Below are 11,832 nucleotides of genomic sequence, written 5' to 3' on the forward strand. Positions count from 1 at the left end.
GAGGTCTCTTCCAACCTAGACTATTCTGTGATTCTGTGATTCTGTGAAGAAGTCTCCCATGATTTTCAGGAGAGAAATCATAAGAAAGGATGTGTTACTCAGGAAAAGGACCGCTAAGTTTATGTTTTTACTTTTATCAGGAGAGAGCCACCTATGTTTCCATCATTTTGTTTACAGAAAGAGTGTATTCTCTTGGACTGAAATGAAATTAAACAAATGCAAACACCCTGCAGCCTGTCTGAGCCTGTCTGAGCCTGATAACCAGAATGGTAAAATTCACCCGTAACGCTTAAAGTTTGGCAAAGTTATAAGCAGAGTAAACAAGCCTTGCAATATAAAACATTGACTGACATAAAATTAGGCAATGATATCAGCTCCACCTATAAAGTTACCGTATCATGGAGCCATTGGAGGGTGAAAGGAGAAACCCAAAACAAAAAGCACTACAAAAGGAATAAGCTTTAATGGCTTAGAAAAAATAACAATAAAGTCTCTACTTCAGCAGTTTAGGAGTCTGAGGTGATAATATGCTGGCTTTTTTCTTTTTCCTGCTGTATAACAGAGCTGAGAGAGAAAATTGATTTTTCATGCAAAATATTGAATTGCTGTTCATTTGTAATTTCATTTATTATTTTTATACTCCACACATAATTTGTTAGTGCTCTCTCCTACCTCATTTCTGGAAAAAGGTAATATTGAACAGTTTGCTAGCAATATTAATTTGCTTTAGTATAGGCATTTTCTTATAATCATTACTATTGTTTCCAGGCCATAAAATGTAACTGGCGTGTGAGCATGCAAGTATTTGCAGGCTAACAAAGCGCTGAGCACTGCTAGAACACATCGGTCACGCAGGTAGGTGGCATACCCATAACACCTCCAGGCTAAGGATTGTGTCACAGCTTGTGTGGAGAACTGGGTTTGGGGCCATTTTTTTAAAGTTGCTCATCTGTTTGCACTTCACTTATTTTTTTCTGGTTCTCAACACTTTACTCCAGCCTCCCTCCTTTTTTGCCCTTTATTTGTTTCAGAAACTTGGGAATGCAGGGTTGTAAGAAATAAAAAATTTCAGCACTTGTATCTGTTTTTATGTGGGTTTTAGAGGAGCTATATACAAACAAAAACAGATAAAAGCCCTAAACTCTACAGCTGAGGGTCTTCCTCTTGAATTGCTATGTTGTTTGCAAAGCATGATCCACCCATGGATCTGCCACATTTACTCCAGGAGCAATCTCTTCCAGCTGCTGCTGGAGCTCCTGAGGGTGTGTTTGTGCAAAACACAAACATATTTGCATCTCTTGGTCCAAACAAGTCAGAGGAGCTGGAGAGGATGTGCTCCTGAGGAGGTATCTGAGATCTTTTGCCAGCTGCCCCACTTGTGATTGGAGGGGGAAAGCTGGTGGACTGACTTGCTTTGGCTGGTGTTTCTTGTAAGCCCAGTTCAGTTGCCCAATATGGACTGAAGTACTGAACTGAGAGGGCCTCTGGGAAAGCCCTAAGGATGGCTGTTTTGTGGTTTTGTTGCCTTTTTTTTGTTTGTTTGTTTATTTTTTCCTGTATATATGTTATGATGTTTAAGCTCTAGCTTCTGTCCAGGGGACGGGTCTGTTGCTCCCCTGGCTACCTGGATGGCTCCCTTAGGAGGTAAAATGCATGCTGCTCGATTCAGCTCAAATTGTGCTGATGCAGGCTGTCCTGAGCACCACGAGCGGACTGTTCGGGACACCACAGCACAAGGGTGCCCAGGTGAGTCAGTTGGGTTGTGATTGCAGCTTCATTTTCAGATGGATTCAGCAACTCTGTCTTTCAAACCCAATTGTGTCTTTGTATCCTCCAGGTTTCAGAGTGCAGAGGGCTGCAAAGTTATTGTCTAAAGCAGAAACTGTAAGATTAAGTATCAATGAAGAAAAAAAGTACTCCAGCCATTACCTCATCTGTTGAAATAATTTTCTCTCTTCCCCTTTGAATCTGGTATATGATGTTCTCCTTTTACATATTTCTAAAAATAATTTCTGAATAAAAATACTTTTTTCTATTTTTTTTCTATTTTTTTTTCTATTTTTTTTTCTATTTTTTTTTTTTCTAAAAATAATTTCTGAACCTAGATATGAGCTGAATTATGCCAAGGTTAAATTTGGTGTAATTTAGGTTTTTCTCAACTTCTTTCTCCTTAGCCATAATCCTGGCTCACTCTTGGTTTAGTTATTAAGGGGTTCACAGACACTAAATTTGCCCCCAAATCCTTTAGTTTGCAAGCCAAGATAGGTAGCCAACCAACTGGAGGTTATTATCAAGTTTCTGTAGGTAGAAATGAGTAGCTAAGCATTTCTAATCAACTGGTTTTATTTTCAGTCACCACACATGTCCAAGCATCCCTTTGCCAGTGAACCTTCGCTACTTAGCAGACCTAGGGCAGGAAGGAACAATGTGTCTTCTTCTTCCATAAAGGCTTTTTTTCAACAGCCTGGAAATGCTGGAGATCAGCCATTTCTATTGGAGTCACTCTATTAACTTCTAAGGTTACACTATAGGAAAAGCTGTGTGTGCATAGAGGAAAAGCACAGCCAACAATTTAGTACAAAATGCCATTCCTTAGTCAAACAGAACAAAAACTGTATTACACAGAGAGGGCTTTTCTTTTATTTGTTCAAAATGAATTTATGAGCATCTATTCAGAATGTGTAATTCCTGTAATCAATGCTGAAGAATATCTGCAAGTGACTTATAGCATGGGGTTGGACCTGAGGAAGTGACTCAGTACACAGGAAGATGAGGAACACCATTTCCTTTCTTTAAATAAATGATTGAATTCAGTATAAATAAGACAGATGGGGGCAAAAGTTCTCCTAGGTAAATGTCTCTTAGCTGATCCAGCATCTGTGACTTCCCTCTTTGCTAGGGACTGATTGCTATGCTGGCAAGGAGGGCCCTTGACAAGGAGGGCCCTCATCAGCAAGACACTTCTGGAACAGTCCTTGTTATATATCACCATATTGCAGTACAAGTTCAATCCAAAACTCAGCAGCAGTGTTTGTGCCCTTGTGTGGTTCCAGGTAGGTTCCATCACCTTGACCAAGGCTATGGGGCATACTCCAACTACACAAAATTAAGAGTATATATAAAAGGAACTACGCAGCCATGGCTCCAAAATTGCAATCTGCTAATCTATTTTTACCCTGCCATAGGTGAAGTACCACAGTACTTGCACCGCAAGGCAAGATCAAGTGTTGGAGGGTGGTTATCCGAGGCACCTCCTTCCCTGCCACCCACCCATGGGTGCCTGCCCAGCATACTCTGCTTGCTTACGGCTCTGGACGTGCCACCCAGGCAGGCTCACATCTCAGGAGAGAGGCAAGAGCTGTAACATGCACGATTTCACTGACCTGGTGCTAATTGTGGGAGTCCTAAAAAGCTCTATTTACTGCTTGTCACTCATTGTCAATTCCTAGAAGGAATAATTCCACGGAAGAAAACAGGTGTTTCTAAGCTAAGAGGGTACTTCTCATATCAAATAAGACACTTGCCATCTACTTGCCATCTTTTGCACCTTTACTGACACTAGTATTTGAAAGAATGACATCAGAGTTGCAAAGAACAGCATAAAAAGTTTGTGAAATGTCCATGTTAAGGTTGCCCTTCCAGTGTATATGGCAGAAACTTTAATAATAGGTTTGGGTATTACTGTTTTTTTTGTTGTTGTTTTGTTTTGTTTTTTCCCTATGGAGCCATGTCAACAGTGGACAGTAGTATATTCAGTATTTTATAATGTGGAAGGCTATTCTCATAAGGCCTCCATGTCACTTGTTGTTGAAATAGCAAGTTGCTATTTGGGTGGGAGGCTTAGGAAGGGAAATTAAGTTTTCATGGTCTAGAGGAGCTGGCTGCTGCCATGAGGAACTAGATTCTCTCTGTTCTTCAGGAATAGCCTAAAGCACCTCTTTGCAAAGCACAGTCCAGTCCATGTACAATGAAGTGAGATTTGAATGAGCTTGTGTAGGTGCCATGGGTTTTATGGTGATCTAGAGAGCTCTTGACTGAGTCCTCCCAGCTACCAGGCAGGTGTTCCCAGAGCTCCCCCAAGTGTCTCCACAACCCTGACTTACACTGCATAGATAAACACGTGGACATCTATGGGTGGTGTTAGAGTGTGTCTGTGTGGCTCTTGCCTGCACCGCAGCCTGCTTGGAGCTGGTTGAGTGAGCTGGACTGCAGTCAGGCATGCAAGCACATTTTCCACAAGCCCACTGGTGTCCGTGATATCCTGCAGCATGTTCCCTTCTCCAATGCAGCTCCTTGGTGCCATGTCTTCATCCAACGGGCTGAATCTCTCTCAATTCTGCCTTCTGCTTGTGTGGTGGTTTTACTTGGGTGGGCAGCCGAGTTCCACCATGGCCACTCTCTCACTCCCCCTCCTCAAAGGGAAGGGTGAGAAAATATGATGCAGAGGTCTCAAGGGTTGACATAAGGATGGGGACATCACTCAATAATTATTGCAATGGGCAAAAAAGACTCAGAGTAGGGACATAGTAAGATTTATTGCCTATTACTAACAACCTAGAGAAGTGAGAAACAAAGGAAAGAAAGCAAAAACTCCTTCCCCCCATCCATGCTCTTCCACCTCCTCCCTCCTGAGCAGTGCAGGGGAATGGGGGAATGGGGGTTGAGATCAGTCTATAGCACTTGGTCTCCGCCGCTCCTTCTCAGTCACTATCATCCCCTGCTCCAAAGTGGGGTCTCTCCCATGGGATGCTGTCCTTCCTGAACTGATCCTGCATGGGCTTCCCCCAGGCATCAGCTCTTCGAGAACTGCTCCAGATATGGGTCCATACCACAGGGTCCATCCATCAGGAGCACACTGCTCCAACCTGGATCCCCCACGGGCAGCAGCTCCTGCCAGGTCATCTGCTCGGGCTCCTCTCCATGGGCTGCAGCTCTGGCATGGGGCCTGCTCTGGTTGGGGTCCTCCACAGACCGCAGCCTCCTTCAGTGCAGGTCCACCTGCTCCACCGTGGTCTCCTCCATGGGCTGCAGTGTGGAACCCTGCTCCACTGTGGTACTCCATGGGCTGCAGGGGGACAGCCTGCTTCACAATGATCCTCACCACAGGCCACAGGGGACTTTTGCTCCAGCACCTGGCGCACCTCTCCCCCTCCTTCTTCACTGACCTTGGTGCTTGCAAGGCTGTTTCTCATTCCTCTCTCTCTCCCAGCTGCTGTGAAGCAGCATTTTTTTTTTCCTTTCTTAAATTTGCTCTCACAGAGGCACAAACAACATCGCTTATTGGCTCAGTTCTGGTCAGCAGTGGGGCCCTTACCTAACATGGGGCAGCTTCTGGATTCTTCTCACAGAAGCCACCCCTATGACCCCCCACTACCAAAACCTTGCCATGTAAACCCACTACAGCCATGTAAACCCACTACAGCACCACGCACGGGCCCAGCTTCAGGGCTGCAGCATGCCACTGGTGCAATAAGGGGCAGATTTTCAATTTGGGGTTTGGGAGCTGGAAGGACAGGAGCTGCCCTTGTACTGGGCACAAACTTGCATCATAGTGCTGTGCTAGAGGGCCATAGTGATAACTTGCCTTGTGGAAACGTGCTGTGAGGAAAACCAACCAAACAAAAACTATGGAAAAGCTGAAAATAAAACAAAAACGTAGCCAGGAATCTTCCAGCTTCCCCTTTGCCCAGGAACACAACTTCGGCTTCTCAAGCTCAACCTCTTCACCTCAGGAAGCCCACCTGAGCATGTTGGGGATGTGTGAGGTGCAGCGTGAAGGCTTGTGCACAACTTGGACACGAATACTTTGCACAGCCCTGTGATGGGGGTTACAGAGCCACCACAACACATCACCAGAGATACAACTGACATTTATTCACATAACTAAAAAACACAAACTAAGAATCTATCTTTTCCTAAACATCTGAAGGTTCCCCCTAAGGAGAGGAATTCTCCACGGCATGTGGGCTTGGGGTCGACTTTTGTGATGCAGGGGTTGTCCTTGGCCATACACAAACATTCCTTCCTCATGTATGGGTTCTCCCACCCACACAGATGAGCAATGAGCTGCCTCCACCACAGAGACCTCCTGAATGGCCAGACATCCTTGGCATCCCTCGGGGGCTCCTCCACTAAACACATGATGTGCCTGGCGGGCAGGGATGCTTGGCCATGGCCTCCCTCCACTCCCACTCACATTCCTCCTGCCAGTCCCTGGTGGGCAGCAGGAACAGCACACGCTTGGGAGGGCCACTCCTTTTCCCTTTCCTGTGCAGCATGGCCACTGAGCCACTCACTGCCACACACTCTTCAAGGAGTGTGCAAGGCCTGGAAGCGCTCCCATTGCTTGCAACCTGCAGCAGCAGAGCTGTCCCCTCTTGTCACCTCTGTGGTTGTCACAGGAATGTGGGTCATGGCCTGTGTCTCCCAGCCTCACAGCCCTCGCCACTGTGACACAGCATCCCCGCAGCAACATTCTGAGGAGTAGCGCTTACTGGGATGCACCATGGGGACACAGCCCCAGTCCACTGCACAGCTTGTCCTGACACATACCCCTGGTTGACCTTCACGTGGTGACTGCCAAAAACAGAGGCAGAAACACAAGAGGCAAGATGAAACAAACCTCCTTAAGGCTTTGGAGAGGAGTGTTGTATTTGCTCTCCAGAATCTGTCACATTCAGTTCTGTTTTCCCAACTTCTGCCATGGCCCTTGAACAAGTACCTTCTACAATTTCATCCACCATTTCTACTCTTGAAAGAAACCTTTGGAAGACACCCGGGATGTCACTGGGGGATCAGCACAGCTGGTCTGGGCACCCACTCATACAAGGGACTCAGCAGGCTCCAGAAGGGAGCTGTCAATGCCTTATCTCCCAAGAAAGGAAGAACCCCACAGTGCTCATTATCCCCATCCCCTTCCTGAAACTGTCCCAGGCTGCAAAGAGGAGCACTGGTCTCAGGCTGCCTCCCAGTATTAGATATCATAACAGCACTGTATTCGTTACGATTCGTTTGTATAACTCTGAATTGATTAACAAGAAGTTTGGCTGCAGAACTGAATTGATTAACAAGAAGTTTGGCTGCAGAACTGAATTACCAGAACCTCGTAATTAAAAACAAGGAGAGCCAGCACTAATCTAACATGTATACGCAGAGCTCCTGATAGATGCCTTTGCTGGGTCTGGCTGGGATGGAGTTAACCCCAGCACTCCATAAAGGAATGCAGTGCTCTGAACCTGCAGCTCAAACAGCCCTGATATTGCACCAGTGTTTTGTCAATCACTGAGTTGTGCCCCACAGCACAGACTCCCTCCAAACCCCAAAGACAGCAGGCTGGGGATCGGCAAGGGGCAGAGAGGGGACATCACCGGGACAGCTGACTTCAACTGACCAAAGGGATATCCCATACCATGTGGTATCACACTCAGCAATAAAAGCTGGGGAAGGGAATGGAGAAGGGAGAGGTGGTTCAGCATCAAAATGTCTGTTTTCCCCAACAACTGCTATTTGTATGGAGCCCCTGCTTCCCAAGATGTGGCTGGACATCACTCACTGAAGGGAATTAGAGAATAACTGTTTTATCTCTTCATATCTGCACAGCCTTTCCTTCATTTTAATTTCTTTTCATTTAATTAAATAACCATTACCTCTTTCCCATCATATTCCCCCCAGACTTTTGAGGAGGGGGAGTGAGAGTGCGGAACCAAGGATGCAGATCAAGTCTGGTGCAAGCAGTCCACGTGGCAGATGTTTTTATGGAGCACACTGAAGGCTGGCAGCGAAGAACTGGAGTGATGGATTGGAACCAACATTGGATTTTGTGACCAGCCAGCTTCAGCAATATCAAGAAAAGCTCTCTCTCCCCAATGGGTCTGCTTCTCATCTGGGGAGAAACTGTCACAACAGGTCCAGCATCCTGAAGAACACATCCTTACCCATACAGACCAGTATCTCAGTTATTAAAAGTAAGCATTTTTCTACTCAAGGGAGAGAGGACCATGGATGCACAGCACACAGCACCCTGTCATTTTATCTGTTTGACCATAGAGACGACACAAGGAAGTGGGATGGCAAACTTATGTCAACCGTAGATGCTCAGGTACATGACATGCAGGGAAAAATAGCAGCGCAAAGTTGTTCTAGGAAAATTGCTGCTCCAGTTTCTGTTGGGCAGTCCCCCAGAGGGATTAGAAGGGCTGATGTTATTCCTGACCCTAACAAAGGGACTTCTGCTTCACATTTGGAAGAACTGAGTGATGGATACTGTGATCAGGACTCGAGGGCCTTGCCTCTGGCCAGAGGAAAGGAACAACTGGATTTATGGGACTGTGTGGATCCAATGGCCTGGCACATCGGACCCACAGAAGTACAAGGCTCTAATGGACACTTGTGCACCCTAATGTCATCAAGCTATGAAAGCCTGAAGCACCCTCCTTGCTCTCTCTCTTTGATGCCCTTTCCACCACCCACTGTGCTACCATGACACGAATAGAAGGATCAAACATCAGCTCTTTGCAAACCGCACATTAGGAGCTGCAGTGCTTTGGGTCTCTGCAGGTCTGTTTTGAGACTCAGGAGCCAGGAAATCTGTGGATGAGCTCTCACTGCTGAGAGCCATGCAAAGCTGGTTCTTTGCAGGCAGATATGTCCAGCTAGGGCTATCTTTCATCTGCTGAGAATCCACACTGTATGTTTTCAAAAGGGAACCCCATGTCTGCATGTGTATGATTTCACTCTTCTCTTTGGAAGTCAGCATTTCATTGTGTCATAACAAGGTCTCCATTGTGATGACGGTGATCATAATTAGCATACACAAATTTCTCTGGAGACTGAACTCAAGATCTATTGACTGAGGCAAAGAGAGGTCAATGCATTCAATACAAGGCAGAAAAAAAAATCATTATATAGATGACCATTATTAAGCACTTTTAGATGTTGTACCTTCTTTGAGATTTGACTTAAGGAGAAGGGGGAGGAAAAAATTTAAAAGTAACATGCTTAGCTAACTAACAGTTGAATAATTACAGTGACCTCACTTCTCATGCATAGGCCAATGAGGCACACACACTGCTCAGTCAAAACTGCATAAGAAATTTATTGTACAAGGAGGAGGCAAAGTGATCTTTCAAAGTATCCATCAAAGAGGAATGCCAGTAATGAATCCCTAGTGACAGATATCTACTGATGATCTACTGGATTAAGCCTTTCGTAAAATTATTTAAGTTGGAAAAGAACTCTAAGATCATCAAGACCAATGATTAATGTAGCACTGCCAGGCCTACTACTAACCCATATACCTAAGCACCACATCTACGCATCTTCTGAATACCTCCAAGGATGAAGACCCAACCGCCTCCCTGCGCAGCCTGTTCCAGTGCTTCACAACACTTTCAATAAAGACATTTCTCCTAATAGCCAACTTAACTTTATTTGAAACAACTTGAGGCCATTTCCTCTAATCCTATCTCTTGATGCATGGGAGAAGAGACCAACCACCATCTCACCACAACCTTGTTTGAGGTAGTTGTAGGGAGATTCATTGGGTTTGAGGTGAAATCACATTATGTGGCAGAGAGAGAAGTTGGAAGCTCGGTTCTGGATGCAGTGAATTTTTCAGCCCAACATAGATGAGGGCAGGCTCCTCATGTTTGGACCTCATACCACTTCGGACTGATTGTGGTCAGAGAGTAAAAGAAGAGAAGGATTCAGTTTTTTTTCCAATACTCATTACCACAGTTTGAAAAATACAAAGGTCCTCATTCATGAAGGCTCTTGTGAGTTGAAATGTTCACATATGGTCTTTGCTCTGGAGGTATTACCAGTGTTTCATTTTAATGTGCACACATCAAGCTTACTGGTGGGGTGGTTCAAACCTCCAGCAGCTTTCTCTGGGTTTTCAAATGCTCACTGATGATTAGCAATCAGACAGAGTGTGGCCACTCTGCAGCTTCTTTGTCTTTTCTGTGGTAAGGACACTGGTGGGTGAGAAATGCACCAGCCATATTTGCAATTTGTACCAAGACCTGCCAGGGAAATAATTTGTCATGGTTTCTGCATCCCCTTTTTTATTGTAGGTAAAGCCTACGAGCTGCTGGGGTAAATCAGCAGTGCAAGGAGCTAAAAGGAGATCTTGCTTTCAGACTCAGCCATCACTTCCCTTAATTTGAAATCCCTTTCCTCCTTAAATAAAAGCATTATCTTTTAAAAACTGTAGCTATCAATCTGGAGGGTTAAGTGAGCATGGTGGAGTGGGAACTCAGTTCACAACACCTCAATGAGATAAGTATTGTTTCTGCTGTACAAATGGGGAACTTGAAGCAAAGCACTGAAAAGACGGTCTCAAGGCCAGAGAAGAATTCAATATCAGTATTTTGCTAAGAAATACAAGTCCCAAATCTAGTGCTCATGCTATCAGATTGCATATTTCCTTCATTTAGACAAACAACTAATTAAAGCAATTTTGTATATAATAGCTGTCATTAACACTGTGGATGCCGGAATGTACTTGAGTGGATGCTAAAGAGTGAAAAATGCCAGTCAGGGACTGGCAACTGTGCAAGCCTGGTAGGAGAGGCACTTGAAGAATGTTTGCCTGGAACATATACAACAAATACCTTTTCAGGCTTTTATCACAGAAAGCTAATTAAACAGAAAGTGTAAAATCAGGCAGGATAAGACATCATGGTGAAACAAATGGCCAGAAAAATAGCATTTGACAAATACAACGCTGAGTGGATGTGACAGCACTAAACCCCCTCTGTTGTCCAAGGAAAAATAATTTAATGTGTTCCATGAAATTTGGTATGCTTTGAATAGTTCTTTGTCCTGTTACTTGACCACTCTTGATGAAAACCTTCAGGTTTTTTTGTAGAAAACCTTCTCTGGTCAGATTGTTTCAGAGAGCACCTGTTCTGAATACATTTAGCCGGAATTTTGTCCACAAGCCATTATTATGGTTAATATATATATTTTTTAATATTCAATAGAAAATGAATGAAAAGTTACTTTTTTTTTTTTCTTTTTTTTTCCCCGTCTCTCTAACAAGCCTTTTTTCCTCTGTTGCACTATATAATAAAACTATTAAGTGATGTGGTGCTCAATGCGTGTTATTGTAGTGGCTGTAGTTTGGCAGCCAATGGGTTGTGTATCTCAGAAAGGTGTAGGAGCATGTCCTGGAGAAGCTTCTGTGATGGCATAGCTGCTGTATCCTCACTGTTTTTCTAGCTTTAGGGGATGCAGAACATTAACGGAGGATTGCTGTGAGCTTCCTGCAAATTCAGTTGCGTGAAAAGAGATGTGAATAAGAAGTGCAAACAAGAGTCACTGTTTTTGAGACTCTTTCTGTACCCATTCTGCTTTTTGCATAGTCTTCGTGAGGCCCAGTGACATTAAAAGCACTTATCTCAGATCACAAACTTTGGAAATACTAGCTTTACCCCTCTTGCTGTCTGCACTAGGAGCTCCTCTTTGGAGCTTCTAGAACTTGGAAGGAAGTAAAGAGACAATTTTGCCAAGCCAGAGAATCCTTGATGTCAAACAAAACAGACCATGGGCACACACAGGCAGCCTTGACCTTGGCCAAATGCTTATGCCAGCCATGTTAAACACTCAAAGGAAAAAGCACTAGTGCAGGAAAACAAACCTAGTACTTCAGGGTTTGATTCAAAGGACAGTCCTAAAAAAGCTTGGCTTTCTTTCATCAGTTCACCTGTGGTGGTCATCAGTGGGTGACTGCTCTCCTGCCTGATTGGTTTTGGGGTATGCCTCCTGGTACCAGCCCCTGGACCTTATTTGGTTGGACTGCTGCAGTGCTGCAGACAATGGCTCAGTAGA

The sequence above is a fragment of the Oxyura jamaicensis genome, chromosome 1 (genome assembly GCF_011077185.1).
Source record: "Oxyura jamaicensis isolate SHBP4307 breed ruddy duck chromosome 1, BPBGC_Ojam_1.0, whole genome shotgun sequence".
NCBI lineage: Eukaryota > Metazoa > Chordata > Aves > Anseriformes > Anatidae > Oxyura > Oxyura jamaicensis.